Below are 18890 nucleotides of genomic sequence, written 5' to 3'. Positions count from 1 at the left end.
GATGCTCTCTTTATGTTTCAATTCTTATCTTTTATGTGAGCATCATTGAAATCATCATGCCTAGCTAGGGGCGTTAAACGATAGCGCTTGTTGGGAGGCAACCCAATTTTCTTTTAGTTTCTTGCTTTTTGGTTCTGTTTAGGAATAAATAATCCATATATCTTCTATTTAGATGTGGTTTTATGTTTTAATTAGTGTTTGTGCCAAGTAGAACCTTTGGGAAGACTTGGGTGAAGTCTTTATGATCATGCTGTAAAAACAGAAACTTTAGCGCTCACGAGATTAGCAAAAACTTTTTACTGGAGAGTGATATTTAGTTGATTCTTTTTGAACATGATTACCAGACACATTCCTCAGGTCCAACAATTTATTTTAGAATTTTTGGAGTTCCAGAAGTTTGCGTTAGTTACAGATTACTACAGACTGTTCTGTTTTTGACAGATTCTGTTTTTCGTGTGTTGTTTGCTTATTTTGATGAGTCTATGGCTAGTAAAATAGTTTATAAACCATACAGAAGTTGGAATACAGTAGATTTAACACCAATACAAATAAATAATGAGTCATTACAGTACCTTGAAGTGGTGTTTTGTTTTCTTTCGCTAACGGAGCTTACGAGTTTTCTGTTAAGTTTTCTGTTGTGAAGTTTTTAAGTTTTGGGTAAAGATTCGATGGACTACGGAATAAGGAGTGGAAAGAGCCTAAGCTTGGGGATGGCCAAGGCACCCCAAGGTAATATTCAAGGACAACGAAGAGCCTAAGCTTGGGGATGCCCCGGATGGCATCCCCTCTTTCGTCTTCATTCATCGGTAACTTTACTTGGAGCTATATTTTTATTCGCCACATGATATCTGTTTTGCTTGGAGCGTCATTTTATTTTCTTTTGTTTTGTTTGCTGTTTGAATAAAATACCAAGATCTGAAATTATTAAATGGGAGAGTCTTCACATAGTTGCATAATTATCCGACTACTCATTGATCTTCACTTATATCTTTCGGAGTAGTTTGTCGTTTGCTCTAGTGCTTCACTTATATCTTTTAGAGCACAATGGTGGTTTTATTTTGAAGAAATATATGAACTCTCATGCTTCACATATATTATTTTGAGAGTCTTAAACAGCATGTTAATTTTCTTAATCCTAATATCCTAGGGATTCAAGACTAGTAAAAACTTCCATATAAGTGCATTGAATACTAAGAGAACTTTGATTCTTTATGATTGTTTTGAGATATGAAGATGGTGATATTCGAGTCATGCTAGTTGAGTAGTTGTGAATTTGAGAGATACTTGTGTTAAAGTTTGTGATTCCCGTAGCATGAAAGTATGGTGAACCGTTATGTGATGAAGTCGGAGCATGATTTATTTTTTGATTGTCTTCCTTATGAGTGGCGGTCGGGGATGAGCGATGGTCTTTTCCTACCAATCTATCCCCCTAGGAGCATGCGCATAGTACTTTGTTTCGATAACTAATAGATTTTTGCAATAAGTATGTGAGTTCTTTATGACTAATGTTGAGTCCATGGATTATACGCACTCTCACCCTTCCACCATTGCTAACCTGTCTAAATACCGCGCACCTTTCGCCGGTATCATACACCCACCATATATCTTCCTCAAAACATCCACCATACCTACCTACCATGGCATTTCCATAGCCATTCCGAGATATATTTCCATGCAACTTTCCACCGTTCCGTTTATTATGACACGCTCCATCATTGTCATATTGCTTTGCATGATCAAGTAGTTGACATTGTATTTGTGGCAAAGCCACCATTCATAATTCTTTCATACATGTCACTCATGAGTCATTGCACCTCCTGTTGGAAATATGCCCTAGAGGCAATAATAAATGGTTATTATTATATTTCTTTGTTCATGGTAATTGTCTATTGTTCATGCTATAATTGTATTGTCCGGAAATCGTAATACATGTGTGAATACATAGACCACAACGTGTCCCTAGTAAGCCTCTAGTTGACTAGCTCATTGATCAACAGATAGTCATGGTTTCCTGACTATGGACATTGGATGTCATTGATAACAGGATCACATCATTAGGAGAATGATGTGATGGACAAGACCCAATCCTAAGCATAGCATAAAAGATCGTGTAGTTTCGTTTGCTAGAGCTTTTCCAATGTCAAGTATCTTTTCCTTAGACCATGAGATCATGCAACTCCCGATACCGTAGGAGTGCTTTGGGTGTGCCAAACTTCACAACGTAACTGGGTGACTATAAAGGTGCACTACGGGTATCTCCGAAAGTGTCTGTTGGGTTGGCACGGATCGAGACTGGGATTTGTCACTCCGTGTGACGGAGAGGTATCTCTGGGCCCACTCGGTAATGCATCATCATAATGAGCTCAATGTGACTAAGGCGTTAGTCACGGGATCATGCATTGCGGTACGAGTAAAGAGACTTGCCGGTAACGAGATTGAACAAGGTATTGGGATACCGACGATCGAATCTCGGGCAAGTAACATACCGATTGACAAAGGGAATTGTATACGGGATTGATTGAATCCTCGACATCGTGGTTCGTCCGATGAGATCATCGTGGAACATGTGGGAGCCAACATGGGTATCCAGATCCCGCTGTTGGTTATTGACCGGAGAGTCGTCTCGGTCATGTCTGCATGTCTCCCGAACCCGTAGGGTCTACACACTTAAGGTTCGGTGACGCTAGGGTTGTAGAGATATTAGTATGCGGAAACCCGAAAGTTGTTCGGAGTCCCGGATGAGATCCTGACGTCACGAGCAGTTCCGAATGGTCCGGAGGTGAAGAATTATATATATGAAGTCCAGTTTCGGCCACCGGGAAAGTTTCGGTGGTTACGGGTATTGTACCGGGACCACCGGAAGGGTCCCGGGGGTCCACTGGGTGGGGCCACCTATCCCGGAGGGCCCCATGGGCTGAAGTGGGAGGGTAACCAGCCCCTAGTGGGCTGGGGCGCCCCCCATGGGCCTCCCCCCTACGCCTAGGGTTGGAAACCCTAGGGTGGGGTGGCGCCCCACTTGCCTTGGGGGGCAAGTCCCCCCCTTGGCCGCCGCCCCTTGCCCTAGATGGGTTGTGGCCGGCGCCCCCCCTTCCCAGGGGCCTATATAAAGGGGGGGAGGGAGGGCAGGAACAACACAGCCTTGGGCGCCTCCCTCCTCCCCTGCAACACCTCTGTCTCTCGTATAAGCTCAGCGAAGCCCTGCCGGCATCCCGCTGCATCCACCACCACGCCGTCGTGCTGCTGGATCTCCATCAACCTCTCCTTCCCCCTTGCTGGATCAAGAAGGAGGAGACGTCGCTGCATCGTACGTGTGTTGAACGCGGAGGTGCCGTCCGTTCGGCACTCGGTCATCGGTGATTTGGATCACGGCGAGTACGACTCCGTCATCCACGTTCATTGGAACGCTTCCGCTCGCGATCTACAAGGGTATGTAGATGCACTCCTTTCCCCTCGTTGCTAGTATACTCCATAGATGCATCTTGGTGAGCGTAGGAAAATTTTAAAATTATGCTACGATTCCCAACAGTGGCATCATGAGCCAGGCCTATGCATAGTTACTATGCACGAGTAGAACACAAAGAAGTTGTGGGCGTTGATGTTGCCAATTCCTCTTGCCGCTACTAGTCGTTTCTTGTTTCGGCGGCATTGTAGGATGAAGCGGCCCGGACCGACCTTACACGTACGCTTACGTGAGACAGGTTCCACCGACTGACATGCACTAGTTGCATAAGGTGGCTAGCGGGTGTCTGTCTCTCCTACTTTAGTCGGAACGGATTCGATGAAAAGGGTCCTTATGAAGGGTAAATAGAAATTGGAAAATCACGTTGTGGTCATACGTAGGTAAGAAAACGTTCTTGCTAGAAACCTACAAACCACGTAAAAACTTGCAACAACAATTAGAGGACGTCTAACTTGTTTTTGCAGCAAGTGCTATGTGATGTGATATGGCCAGAAGATGTGATGAATGATATATGTGATGTATGAGATTGATCATATTCTTGTAATAGGAATCACGACTTGCATGTCGATGAGTATGACAACCGGCAGGAGCCATAGGAGTTGTCTTTATTATTTTGTATGACCTGCGTGTCATTGAATAACGCCATGTAAATTACTTTACTTTGTTGCTAAACGCGTTAGCCATAGAAGTAGAAGTAATCGTTGGCGTGACGACTTCATGAAGACACAATGATGGAGATCATGATGATGGAGATCATGGTGTCATGCCGGTGACGAAGATGATCATGGTGCCCCGAAGATGGAGATCAAAGGAGCATAATGATATTGGCCATATCATGTCACTATTTGATTGCATGTGATGTTTATCGTGTTTTTGCATCTTATTTGCTTAGAACGACAGTAGTAAGTAAGATGATCCCTTATAATAATTTCAAGAAAGTGTTCACCCTAACTGTGCACCGTTGCGAAGGTTCGTTGTTTCGAAGCACCACGTGATGATTGGGTGTGATAGGTTCTAACGTTCGAATACAACGGGTGTTGACGAGCCTAGCATGTACAGACATGGCCTCGGAACACACGCAATACACTTAGGTTGACTTGACGAGCCTAGCATGTACAGACATGGCCTCGGAACACGGAGGACCGAAAGGTCGAGCATGAGTCGTATAGAAGATACGATCAACACGGAGATGTTCACCGATCTTGACTAGTCCGTCTCACGTGATGATCGGACACGGCCTAGTTAAACTCGGATCATGTTTTACACTTAGATGACTAGAGGGATGTCTATCTGAGTGGGAGTTCATTAAATAATTTGATTAGATGAACTTAATTATCATGAACTTAGTCTAAAATCTTTACACTATGTCTTGTAGATCAAATGGCCCACGTTGTCCTCAATTTCAACGCGTTCCTAGAGAAAACCAAGCTGAAAGATGATGGCAGCAACTATACGGACTGGGTCCGGAACCTGAGGATCATCCTCATAGCAGCCGAGAAGGATTATGTCTTAGAAGCACCGCTAGGTGAAGCACCAATCCCAGAGAACCAAGACGTTATGAACGCTTGGCAGCAGCGTGCTGATGATTACTCCCTTGTTCAGCGCGGCATGCTTTACAGCTTAGAACCGGGTCTCCAAAAGCGTTTTGAGAAACATGGAGCATATGAGATGTTCGAGGAGCTGAAAATGGTTTTCCAAGCTCATGCCCGGGTCGAGAGATATGAAGTCTCCGACAAGTTCTTCAGCTGTAAAATGGAGGAGAATAGTTCTGTTAGTGAGCACATACTCAGAATGTCTGGGTTGCATAACCGCTTGTCTCAGCTGGGAGTTAATCTCCCGGATGACGCGGTCATTGACAGAATCCTCCAGTCGCTTCCACCAAGCTACAAGAGCTTTGTGATGAACTTCAATATGCAGGGGATGGAAAAGACCATTCCTGAGGTATATTCAATGCTGAAATCAGCGGAGGTGGAAATCAGAAAGGAACATCAAGTGTTGATGGTGAATAAAACCACTAAGTTCAAGAAGGGCAAGGGTAAGAAGAACTTCAAGAAGGACGGCAAGGGAGTTGCCGCGCCCGGTAAGCCAGTTGCCGGGAAGAAGTCAAAGAATGGACCCAAGCCTGAAACTGAGTGCTTTTATTGTAAGGGAAGTGGTCACTGGAAGCGGAACTACCCCAAATACTTAGCGGACAAGAAGGCCGGCAACACCAAAGGTATATGTGATATACATGTAATTGATGTGTACCTTACCAGTACTCGTAGTAGCTCCTAGGTATTTGATACCGGTGCGGTTGCTCATATTTGTAACTCAAAACAGGAACTACGGAATAAACGGAGACTGGTGAAGGACGAGGTGACGATGCGCGTCGGGAATGGTTCCAAGGTCGATGTGATCGCCGTCGGCACGCTACCTCTGCATCTACCTACGGGATTAGTTTTAAACCTCAATAATTGTTATTTAGTGCCAGCTTTGAGCATGAACATTGTATCTGGATCTCGTTTAATTCGAGATGGATACTCATTTAAATCCGAGAATAATGGTTGTTCTATTTATTTGAGAGATATGTTTTATGGTCATGCCCCGCTGGTCAATGGTTTATTTTTAATGAATCTCGAACGTGATGTTACACATGTTCATAGTGTGAATACCAAAAGATGTAAAGTTGATAACGATAGTCCCACATACTTGTGGCACTGCCGCCTTGGTCACATTGGTGTCAAGCGCATGAAGAAGCTCCATGCAGATGGACTTTTGGAGTCTCTTGATTACGAATCATTTGACACGTGCGAACCATGCCTCATGGGTAAGACGACCAAGACTCCGTTCTCCGGAACAATGGAGCGAGCAACCAACTTATTGGAAATCATACATACCGATGTGTGCGGTCCAATGAGTGTTGAGGCTCGTGGAGGATATCGTTATGTTCTCACTCTCACTGATGACTTAAGTAGATATGGGTATGTCTACCTAATGAAACACAAGTCTGAAACATTTGAAAAGTTCAAGGAATTTCAGAGTGAGGTTGAGAATCAACATGACAGGAAAATAAAATTCTTACGATCAGATCGTGGTGGAGAATATTTAAGTCACGAATTTGGTACACACTTAAGGAAATGTGGAATCGTTTCACAACTCACGCCGCCTGGAACACCTCAGCGAAACGGTGTGTCCGAACGTCGTAATCGCACTCTATTGGATATGGTGCGATCTATGATGTCTCTTACCGATTTACCGCTCTCATTTTGGGGCTATGCTTTAGAGACTGCCGCATTCACTTTAAATAGGGCTCCGTCGAAATCCGTTGAGACGACACCGTATGAATTATGGTTTGGGAAGAAACCTAAGCTGTCATTTCTAAAAGTTTGGGGATGCGATGCTTATGTCAAGAAACTTCAACCTGAAAAGCTCGAACCCAAGTCGGAAAAATGCGTCTTCATAGGATACCCTAAGGAAACTATTGGGTATACCTTCTACCTCAGATCCGAAGGCAAGATCTTCGTTGCCAAGAACGGGTCCTTTCTAGAGAAGGAGTTTCTCTCGAAAGAATTGAGTGGGAGGAAAGTGGAACTTGATGAGGTGATAGTCACCCCTTCCGAACTGGAAAGTAGCGCAGCGCGGGAAAATGTTCCTGTGGTGCCTACACCGACTGGGGAGGAAGTTAATGATGATGATCATGAAGCTTCGGATCAAGTTACTGAACTTCGTAGGTCCACAAGGACGCGTTCCGCACCAGAGTGGTACGGCAACCCTGTCCTGGAAATCATGTTGTTAGACAACGGTGAACCTTCGAACTATGAAGAAGCGATGGCGGGCCCGGATTCCGAGAAATGGCTAGAAGCCATGAAATCTGAGATAGAATCCATGTATAAAAACAAAGTATGGACTTTGACTGACTTGCCCGATGAGCAGCGAGCCATAGAAAACAAATGGATCTTTAAGAAGAAGACAGACGCAGATGGTAATGTGACCATCTACAAAGCTCGACTTGTCACTAAGGGTTATCGACAAGTTCAAGGGGTTGACTACGATGAGACTTTCTCACCCGTAGTGAAGCTGAAGTCCGTCCGAATCATGTTAGCAATTGCCGCATACTATGATTATGAGATATGGCAGATGGACGTCAAAACGGCATTCCTTAATGGCTTCCTTAAGGAAGAGTTGTATATGATGCAGCCGGAAGGTTTTGTCGATCCTAAGAATGCTAACAAAGTATGCAAGCTCCAGCGCTCAATCTATGGGCTGGTGCAAGCATCTCGGAGTTGGAACATTCGCTTTGATGAGATGATCAAAGCGTTTGGGTTTACACAGACTTATGGAGAAGCCTGTGTTTACAAGAAAGTGAGTGGGAGCTCTGTAGCATTTCTCATATTATATGTGGATGACATATTATTGATGGGAAATGATATAGAATTCTTGGAAAGTATAAAGGCCTATTTGAATAAGTGTTTTTCAATGAAGGACCTTGGAGAAGCTGCTTATATATTAGGCATCAAGATCTATAGAGATAGATCGAGACGCCTCATTGGTCTTTCACAGAGTACATACCTTGACAAGATATTGAAGAAGTTCAATATGGATCAGTCCAAGAAGGGGTTCTTGCCTGTATTGCAAGGTGTGCAATTGAGCACGGCTCAATGCCCGACCACGGCAGAAGATAGAGAAAAGATGAGTGTCATCCTCTATGCCTCGGCCATAGGGACTATTATGTATGCCATGCTGTGTACCAGACCTGATGTAAACCTTGCCGTAAGTTTGGTAGGAAGGTACCAAAGTAATCCCGGCATGGAACACTGGACATCGGTCAAGAATATCCTGAAGTACCTGAAAAGGACTAAGGATATGTTTCTCGTTTATGGAGGTGACGAAGAGCTCGTCGTAAAGGGTTACGTCGACGCTAGCTTCGACACAGATCTGGATGACTCGAAGTCACAAACCGGATACGTGTATATTTTGAATGGAGGAGCAGTAAGCTGGTGCAGTTGCAAGCAAAGCGTCGTGGCGGGATCTACATGTGAAGCGGAGTACATGGCAGCCTCGGAGGCAGCACAGGAAGCAGTCTGGATGAAGGAGTTCATTACCGACCTAGGGGTGATTCCCAATGCGTCGGGCCCGATGACTCTCTTCTGTGACAACACTGGAGCTATTGCCGTTGCGAAGGAGCCCAGGTTTCACAGGAAGACCAGGCATATCAAGCGTCGCTTCAACTCCATTCTTGAAAGTGTTCAAAATGGAGACATAGATATTTGTAAAGTACATACGGACCTTAATGTAGCAGATCCGTTGACTAAACCTCTCCCTAGAGCAAAACATGATCAACACCAGGACGCAATGGGTGTTCGATTCATCACAATGTAACTAGATTATTGACTCTAGTGCAAGTGGGAGACTGTTGGAAATATGCCCTAGAGGCAATAATAAATGGTTATTATTATATTTCTTTGTTCATGGTAATTGTCTATTGTTCATGCTATAATTGTATTGTCCGGAAATCGTAATACATGTGTGAATACATAGACCACAACGTGTCCCTAGTAAGCCTCTAGTTGACTAGCTCGTTGATCAACAGATAGTCATGGTTTCCTGACTATGGACATTGGATGTCATTGATAACGGGATCACATCATTAGGAGAATGATGTGATGGACAAGACCCAATCCTAAGCATAGCATAAAAGATCGTGTAGTTTCGTTTGCTAGAGCTTTTCCAATGTCAAGTATCTTTTCCTTAGACCATGAGATCGTGCAACTCCCGGATACCGTAGGAGTGCTTTGGGTGTGCCAAACATCACAACGTAACTGGGTGACTATAAAGGTGCACTACGGGTATCTCCGAAAGTGTCTGTTGGGTTGGCACGGATCGAGACTGGGATTTGTCACTCCGTGTGACGGAGAGGTATCTCTGGGCCCACTCGGTAATGCATCATCATAATGAGCTCAATGTGACTAAGGCGTTAGTCATGGGATCATGCATTGCGGTACGAGTAAAGAGACTTGCCGGTAACGAGATTGAACAAGGTATTGGGATACCGACGATCGAATCTCGGGCAAGTAACATACCGATTGACAAAGGGAATTGTATACGGGATTGATTGAATCCTCGACATCGTGGTTCATCCGATGAGATCATCGTGGAACATGTGGGAGCTAACATGGGTATCCGGATCCCGCTGTTGGTTATTGACCGGAGAGGCGTCTCGGTCATGTATGCATGTCTCCCGAACCCGTAGGGTCTACACACTTAAGGTTCGGTGGCGCTAGGGTTGTAGAGATATGTGTATGCGGAAACCTGAAAGTTGTTCGGAGTCCCGGATGAGATCCCGGACGTCACGAGAGGTTCCAGAATGGTCCGGAGTTGAAGAATTATATATAGGAAGTCATGTTTCGGCCACCGGAAAAGTTTCGGGGGTTACCGGTATTGTACCGGGACCACCGGAAGGGTCCTGGGGGTCCACCGGGTGGGTCCACCTATCCCAGAAGGCCCCATGGGCTGAAGTGGGAGGGTAACCAGCCCCTAGTGGGCTGGGGCGCCCCCCATGGGCCTTCCCTCCTGCGCCTAGGGTTGGAAACCCTAGGGTGGGGGGCGCCCCACTTGCCTTGGGGGGCAAGTCCCCCCCTTGGCCGCCGCCCCTTGCCCTAGATGGGTTGTGGCCGGCGCCCCCCTCTTCCCAGGGGCCTATATAAAGGGGGTTAGGGAGGGCAGGAACAACACAGCCTTGGGCGCCTCCCTCCTCCCCTGCAACACCTCTCTCTCGTATAAGCTCGGCGAAGCCCTGCCGGCATCCCGCTGCATCCACCACCACGCCGTCGTGCTGCTGGATCTCCATCAACCTCTCCTTCCCCCTTGCTGGATCAAGAAGGAGGAGACGTTGCTGCACCGTACGTGTGTTGAACGCGGAGGTGCCGTCCGTTCGGCACTTGGTCATCGGTGATTTGGATCACGGCGAGTACGACTCCGTCATCCACGTTCATTGGAACGCTTCCGCTCGCGATCTACAAGGGTATGTAGATGCACTCCTTTCCCCTCGTTGCTAGTATACTCCATAGATGCATCTTGGTGAGCGTAGGAAAATTTTAAAATTATGCTACGATTCCCAACACCTCCCGGTACACCGCCGGAGGCATTCATATAGAGTCATATTTTGTTCTAAGAATCGAGTTGTAATTCATGAGTTGTAAGTAAATAAAAGTGTGATGATCATCATTATTAGAGAATTGTCCCAGTGAGGAAAGGATGATGGAGACTATGATTCCCCCACAAGTCAGGATGAGACCCCGGACGAAAAAAAAGAGGCCAAAAAAGAGAGAAGGCCCAAAAAATTGAGAGAAATGAGAAAAGGGGCAATGCTACTATCCTTTTACCACACTTGTGCTTCAAAGTAGCACCAGGATCTTCATGATAGAGAGTCTCCTATGTTGTCACTTTCATATACTAGTGGGAAATTTTCATTATAGAACTTGGCTTGTATATTCAATGATGGGCTTCCTCAAAATACCCTAGTTCTTCATGAGGAAGCGAGTTGGATGCACACCCACTTAGTTTCTTTTGTTGAGCTTTCGTACACTTATAGCTCTAGTGCATCCGTTGCATGGCAATCCCTACTCACTCACATTGAGATCTATTGATGGGAATCTCTATAGCCCGTTGATACGCCTAGTTGATGTGAGACTATCTTCTCCTTTTTTGTCTTCTCCACAACCACCATTCTATTCCACCTATAGTGTTATGTCCATGGCTCACGCTCATGTATTGCATGAAGATTGAAAATTTTTGAGAACATCAAAAGTATGAAACAATTGCTTGGCTTGTCATCAGGGTTGTGCATGATTTAAATATTTTTGTGTGATGAAGATAGAGCATAGCCAGACTATATGATTTTGTAGGGATAGGTTTCTTTGGCCATGTTATTTTGAGAAGACATGATTGCTTTGTTAGTATGCTTGAAGTATTATTGTTTTCATGTCAATATTAAACTTTTGTTTTGAATCTCATGGATCTGAATATTCTTCAATAAAGAAGATTACATTGGTAAATATGTTAGGTAGCATTCCACATCAAAAATTCTGTTTTTATCATTTACCTACTAGAGGACGAGCAGGAATTAAGCTTGGGGATGCTGATACGTCTCCAATGTATCTATAATTTTTGATTGTTCCATGCTATTATATATTCTGTTTTGGATGTTTATGAGCTTTATTAAACACTTTTATATTATTTTTGGGACTATCCTATTGACCTAGAGCCCAGTGCCAGTTCCTGTTTTTTCCCTTGTTTCAGTGTTTCGAAGAAAGGAATATCAAACGGAGTCGAAACGGAATGAAACCTTCTGGAGAAGTTATTTTTGGAAAGAAAGCAACCCGAGAGACTTGGAGTGCATGTCAGTAAAGCAACGAGGGAGGCACGAGGCAGGGGGTGGGCGCGCCCTCCACCCTCGTGGGCCCCTCGTGGCTCCCCTGACGTATTTCTTCCGCCTATATATATCCATATACCCTAAAACGATCGGGGAACAGAATAGATCGGGATTTCCGCCGCCGCAAGCCTCTATAGCCACCAAAAACCAATCGGGACCCTGTTCCGGCACCCTGCCGGAGGGGGAAACCCTCATCGGTGGCCATCTTCATCATCCCAGCACTCTCCATGAGGAGGAGGGAGTAGTTCACCCTCGGGGCTGAGGGTATGTACCAGTAGCTATGTGTTTGATCTCTCTCTCTCTCGTGTTCTTGAGGTGATACGATCTTGATGTATCGCGAGCTTTGCTATTATAGTTGGATCTTATGATGTTTCTCCCCCTCTACTCTCTTGTAATGGATTGATTTTTCCCTTTGAAGTTATCTTATCGGATTGAGTCTTTAAGGATTTGAGAACACTTGATGTATGTCTTGCCGTGCTTATCTATGGTGACAATGGGATATCACGTGATTCACTTGATGTATGTTTTGGTGCTCAACTTGCGGGTTCCGCCCATGAACCTATGCATAGGGGTTGGCACATGTTTTCGTCTTGACTCTCCGGTAGAAACTTTGGGGCACTCTTTGAGGTTCTATGTGTTGGTTGAATAGATGAATCTGAGATTGTGTGATGCATATCGTATAATCATACCCACGGATACTTGAGGTGACATTGGAGTATCTAGGTGACATTAGGGTTTTGGTTGATTTGTATCTTAAGGTGTTATTCTAGTACGAACTCTATGATAGATTGATCCGAAAGAATAACTTTGAGGTGGTTTCGTACCCTACCATAATCTCTTCGTTTGTTCTCCGCTATTAGTGACTTTGGAGTGACTCTTTCTTGCATGTTGAGGGATAGTTATATGATCCAATTATGTTATTATTGTTGAGAGAACTTGCACTAGAGAAAGTATGAATCCTAAGCCTTGTTTCCTAGCATTGCAATACCATTTGTGCTCACTTTTATCATTAGTTACCTTGCTGTTTTTATATTTTCAGATTACAAAAACCTATATCTACCATCCATATTGCACTTGTATCACCATCTCTTCCCCGAACTAGTGCACCTATACATTTTACCATTGTATTGGGTGTGTTGGGGACACAAGAGACTCTTTGTTATTTGGTTGCAGGGTTGCTTGAGAGAGACCATCTTCATCCTACGCCTCCCATGGATTGATAAACCTTAGGTCATCCACTTGAGGGAAATTTGCTACTATCCTACAGACCTCTGCACTTGGAGGACCAACAATGTCTACAAGGAGAAGGTTGCGTAGTAGACATCAGTGCCTCCTTATTACGCACAAAAAAAATGAATACTCCCCCTGCTAGCTGGGACCCAGTATAGTGGGAGGCTAACTTGTGGGCCTACTAAGTTGATGGGCTCGGAGGGCTTTGTCAACTTGGTCAATATGCATGATTATAGCTCCAGTGACCGTACGATGTCCATCCAACGGCCGTAGTGCTTCTTCAACCTCTGGTCTTCTTGCTACAACCGCCCAAACCAGCGCCGGTCGTGCCTCGTGCTCCTGCCTCCCGTAGCCAGTTGCGATGCCGCGGAGGCCTCACCTCCCCCTCCTACTCCCACCGCTGGCCAGGCCATCCCTCTACTCACCCACACCCCCTGTTATTCTGCGGCGACGGCAGCCTCACACCGCAGCCGAACCAGTGAACCCTCATACTCCTCTCCTTGTGGGCATCCACTGCCGGGTCTTCCCTGGCTCCGCGTCGTCCCCTTCCTAGGCCTTGCCGTCGTCCACCGCCTTGGTGCTCTCGGCGCGGCGTGGTCAATGTGGTCAACGACCGACTTCCATCAGAAGAGTACTGTATGTGGAGAGGCTGACAGCTGGGTCCACGGCCGCAGCAAGGAAGTGCCTCCTTATTACGTGCAAAATAATTATTCCTCCACCTGACAGCGGGGACCCACCGGACGGGCCACCGTATTTCGTGAAAAAAACGTTTCCCCCTGACTGCTGGGACCCACCAGCTACATCTTCGCACGCAAGGAAGTGCGTCCGAGCAAAAAAAGATTTGCCCCCCTGACTGCTGGGACCCCCAGCTACATCTTGGTAGGCAAGGGAGTGCCTGACAGTCGGGACCCACCTGGTCGAAGCGTACGTAGCATTGTCATTTTGGTCGCGAACGTGTACGTACATACTGGTCGATGTAGAGGCGCGCACATAGCATGTACACGTACGTACAACGGCCAGTGTGCAAGAAGGAAAATACGGCCACGTACGTACATACGGGCAAGGTCTCAAACGCCTACTCGTGCATACGTACGGCCAGGGCTCGTGTACATGGCTCGGTCGGAATGGAAAAACAACATCTCATTGTGTTCATGGGGAGCCAACCGGCTGGGTCGGAACGGAATGCGTCGTCGTGTTCATCGGGAGGGCTTGGACGGAACAGCCGATGGAAACGAGGCCTAACGTACAGTAGAACGGAGGAAACGGCCTTGTGTTCGACCGGCCACGTTCGAAACGGGATCCTGTTCATCGGGAGGGGTCTGGCGTGCCGCAAAACGGAGGAAACGGACCTCCTATGGTCGAAATGGGGGTCCTGTTGATTTGGAGGGGTGTGGCGTACCGCAAAACGGAGGAAACGGACTTGTGTTGGAGCGCTACGGTCGAAACGGGGGTCCTGTTCATCGGGAGGGGTGTGGCGTTCCGCAAAACGCGAATCCATGGGATACCGTTCATCTCCACCGTGGACCCCCTCCAGCCTCCACGGGGCTACTGTTCATCCACCAGCGACCTCCTCCAGCCTCCACGTGCGACTGTTGATCCACGGGCTCCTGTTCATCCAGCCTCCACTGCGCTACTCCACCGGCTACTGTTCAACCAGCCCTCTCCACGGGCTCCTGTTCAACCACCCCTCCACGGGCTACTGTTCATCCAGCCCTCCACTGTCTACTATTCATCCAGCCCTCCACGGTGTCCTGTTCATCCAGCCCCAACCGGCTCGATCGATCGGGGTCCTGTTCATCCACCCCCACCGGGAACTGTTCATCCAAACCTCCCAGCAACGCTCACTGTTCATCCAGAGGAAACACCACGGGGTCCTGTTCATCTACCCCCACCGGGAACTGTTCATCCATACCCCCACAGCAACGCTCACTGTTCATCCAGAGGCAACATCGATCGGCTTAAGTTAGCAGCAGTAGCGAAGGAATCGCTCGATCAGGTTCAGTTAACAGCCATCGATCGATCGCTCGGGTTCAGTAATGCGTAGCCTGCAGTGCAATCGCTCGGGTTCAGTTAGAGCCCAACGCCTCGCACCCACGCGCGTGCGTGTACGAGAGAAACGCGCATCGCTCGGCCCCGTCCACCCACCGTAACCGGGAACACCCCGATATTTTCCTCGCTCTTGCTTCTACCACGGTTTTTTCCGTCATGGACGGCCCAAAGAATGTCATGCAGCTGCGTCTCCGGCCCGCCCAGGACGAAAAGCCCATTTTCTGTCATGATTTTTTGTCATAGAAGTAGGACCCCACCACATCTATTATGATACCGGGTTTTGTCACAATTATCGTCATAGAAGTGTCATAAGTATGACAAAAAAAATATTTCGTTCGGCCCAAAATGTCACGGATGTGTCTTTTTTTTGTAGTGCGACGGGCCACATGCCGATGGGTCCGTGGGTGGGGCTGTGCTACCCACGGGCGGCACAGCAACCTCTACGGCGCCCCAGCTGGCACCCACGCCGCTGCCCTCCCAGGTCGCGCGTGATGAGCAACACCGCGAAGCCGGAGCCCCTGCGCACCGCCGCAGAAAGAGCCCTGTGCGCCATTCGCAGGATGCACCAGGCCAGCGAGCGCGCTCGGACGCCGGCGGAAGCAGCGTGCGACCGCGAGACCGTGACAGAGCCCCTTCTAACTTGGTTAGAAGCCGGAGCACGTCACGGTCTACGCAGCTCTCGCCACCGCCCAAGCCTGCAGAAGCGCTGGCGCGCGTGCAACTGCTCCTCGACTCCCCCCTGCTGTGGAGAAGCTCAACGAATGGAGCGCCACCATTGGAAGCCTTGTCAGTTTTGCCAACAAGGACGAGCCACTCCCAATGGGACCCTCATACCGGCGTTCTGTCGAGCCGGTGCATGTCGGCGGTGGGGGGGACCAGAGACGCTGCAACTACGGTGCACTCCCCTCCCCCACGGCCACGACAGCAGCCACTGGCCCGTCGGGCCGACGCCTGTGACAACGTTTCCACGGCGTCATCCGACCTGCGAACCCACTACGATCAACGTAGACTTCTTCAAGAGCGAGCTCAGGAAGACACTCGAACTACCATCGAGCGATGGCGGGAGGCGCGCCATCAGTCAGATCGGCGTGCGGGGCCTGCTATGGACCACCCAGCGCTGGTGGCCCGTGTTGGCCTGCCTTACGAGGTGGGCTGTCCGGCCTTTCCCCGAGAGCTACGGCAATTCCAGTGGCCCTCCCACTGCATGTTCAAGCCTGATGTTGGGGAAAAGTACAATGTCAAGACCCACCCGTCGGAGTTCCTCAGCATCTACACCATCAAGATGCAAGCCACCGGGGCTCGCGACGATAAGGTGCTCGCCAACTACTTTCCGTTGGCACTTAAGCCCAACGTCATGTCATGGTTGATGCACCTGCCGGTAGATTCCATCTCCTCCTGGTCGGACATATACCACGAGTTTGTTGGCGCCTTCACCGGAAGCCACCAAGCTCTTGGACAGGCAAGTGACTTGCATGTCATCCCCCAGAAGGATGGTGAGTCCCTGCGTAAATACATACAGAGATTCAGCCGTGTGTAGTACATCGTCCCAGATGGTCATCCCGCCGCTGTCATCAGTGCGTTCCACCAGAACGTACGCAACCGCAAGATGCGTGAAGAGCTAGTGATAAACAAGGTCAAGGATGTGACCGAACTTTATGTTCTAGCTGATAGGTGTGCTCGGGCTGAGGAAGGAAGGAAGTACCCCGCCGAGGACTCCGGCACGGAAACCGATCTCGAGGACGAAGACGCCGCCGCCCCGACGAAGAAGGGTCGGCGCCACAACAGGAAGCGTAAGGGCAATACTGTACTTGCCGTTGAGAGATCCGGTGACCCCGGCGCCGCCAAGAAGGCCAAGGCTGACGACCCCGGCAAGGAGATTGCTGGGTGAGCCACCTGCCGGGCCTTGGCGGCCGCCGACAAGCCAGGAAGCTCCGACAAGCAGTACTGCAAGATCCACCGCACCAAGGGCCATGACCTCCAGAACTGCCGACAGGTTGAACTGCTTGCAGAGAAGCAGAAAGCTGAATATGAGAGGCGGGACAAGGAGAAGGGTCAGGACGGTGCTGAGGGGTCCGGCAAGAAGCATGGCGGCCAAGGAAGTCGCCGCGGCAAGGATAATCAACAAGAAAGGCCCGCTCGGGGCGGCGACAAGAAGGAGGAAGATGATGATCACGACGAGGACGACGAATCCGGCGAGCACGAATTTCAGAAAGCTACAGAGGCCATGTGCGTCGACGGTGGCGCCTCGCTGCACACCTCTCACCACCAACTGAAGCAGTGGGCGCGTGAGGTCACTGCGGCAGAGCCGTCATTCGATGCCGAAAAGCCGCTGAAGTGGTCCCGCACGCCCATCATTTTTGACACCGAGGATCACCCTGACCGCACAAACTGCGGTCGGGGGTTTGCCGTTGTTGGCCTCGCCAACAATACGCAACCTTAAAGTGACAAAAGTGTTGGTTGACGGTGGGGCCAGTCTGAATTTGATCATGCCCCCTGTGATCAAGAAGCTCCATATTCCTGATGGAGACCTCGAAGAGACGGGCACGTTTCAAGGGCTCATCCCAGTTACGAGCCCGCCTAAAGGTAAAATCACGCTGCCCATTACATTTGGGGGCGAGCTGAACTATAGGACGAAGAAGATCGTCTTCGATGTCGCCGAGATCCCCTTGCCATATGATACGTCTCCAACGTGTCTATAATTTTTGATTGCTCCATGCTATTATATATTCTGTTTTGGATGTTTAATGGGCTTATTTATACACATTTATATTATTTTTGGGACTAACCTATTAACCCAAGGCCCAGTGCAAATTGCTGTTTTTTGCCTATTTCAGTGTTTCGTGGAAAAGGAATATCAAACGGAGTCCAAACGGAATGAAAACTTCGGGAGAGTTACTTTTGGAACAAACATGATCCAGATGACTTGGAGTGGACGTCAAGCAATCAACAAGGAGGCCACGAGGCAGGGGGTCATGCCTACCCCCCTGGGCGCGCCCTCCACCCTCGTGGGCCACTCGTGGCTCCACCGACCTACTTCTTCCTCCTATATATACCTACGCTGTCAGGACCCCGATTCTATGTCACACCGATCTAGCCTTTAACACCTCATATCACATTGCGGCCTCATGCACGGTATTCCCACGGGTGTCGCCTTACCATGGCCCGGGACCGTTTGCGCCTTTTGGCTCACGTATATGATAGTGTCGCTAGCATCCAGATGACAGAGAACCCGGGCCAACATGGCTAGTCGTCAACCCAAAGCGGCGCTAACTTACGGGGACAGTCATACATGAATCAACATTGAGCATGTCGGTCAACAGTGTGTGAATCCGGGCTGTAGCACTGGGCTATCAGTACTCTAGGAACCCGGGCTGTAGCAGGCTAGGCAGGACTCCGGATGTCACCACATGACATTTCCCCGAAGGGACAGACACAAGAACGAAGTGAAACACATGCCGGCCAGTCAAGTGTTCCAGAGCAGTAGTGCTGGGCTAGCAGGACTCCGGTGAACCGGGCTGTAGCGGACTACTATGGCTCCTGGAAGCACTAGACTACATTTCCCCATAAGAGAGGCTGCCAAGGATAAACAACTAGATTGTCGGATCCCACACATACCAAGCATTTCAATCATACACACAATATGCTCGATATGTGTAAATACAATATGGCATCACAACAAAACTCTACTACTCAAAGTACTTTATTTAATGGCTCCGGAGAGCCATACATAACATGTTCATA

Source organism: Triticum aestivum, chromosome 3D (genome assembly GCF_018294505.1).
Source record: "Triticum aestivum cultivar Chinese Spring chromosome 3D, IWGSC CS RefSeq v2.1, whole genome shotgun sequence".
Lineage (NCBI taxonomy): Eukaryota > Viridiplantae > Streptophyta > Magnoliopsida > Poales > Poaceae > Triticum > Triticum aestivum.
The sequence above is the reverse complement of the archived record's forward strand: the minus strand, read 5'-3'. Positions refer to the sequence as shown.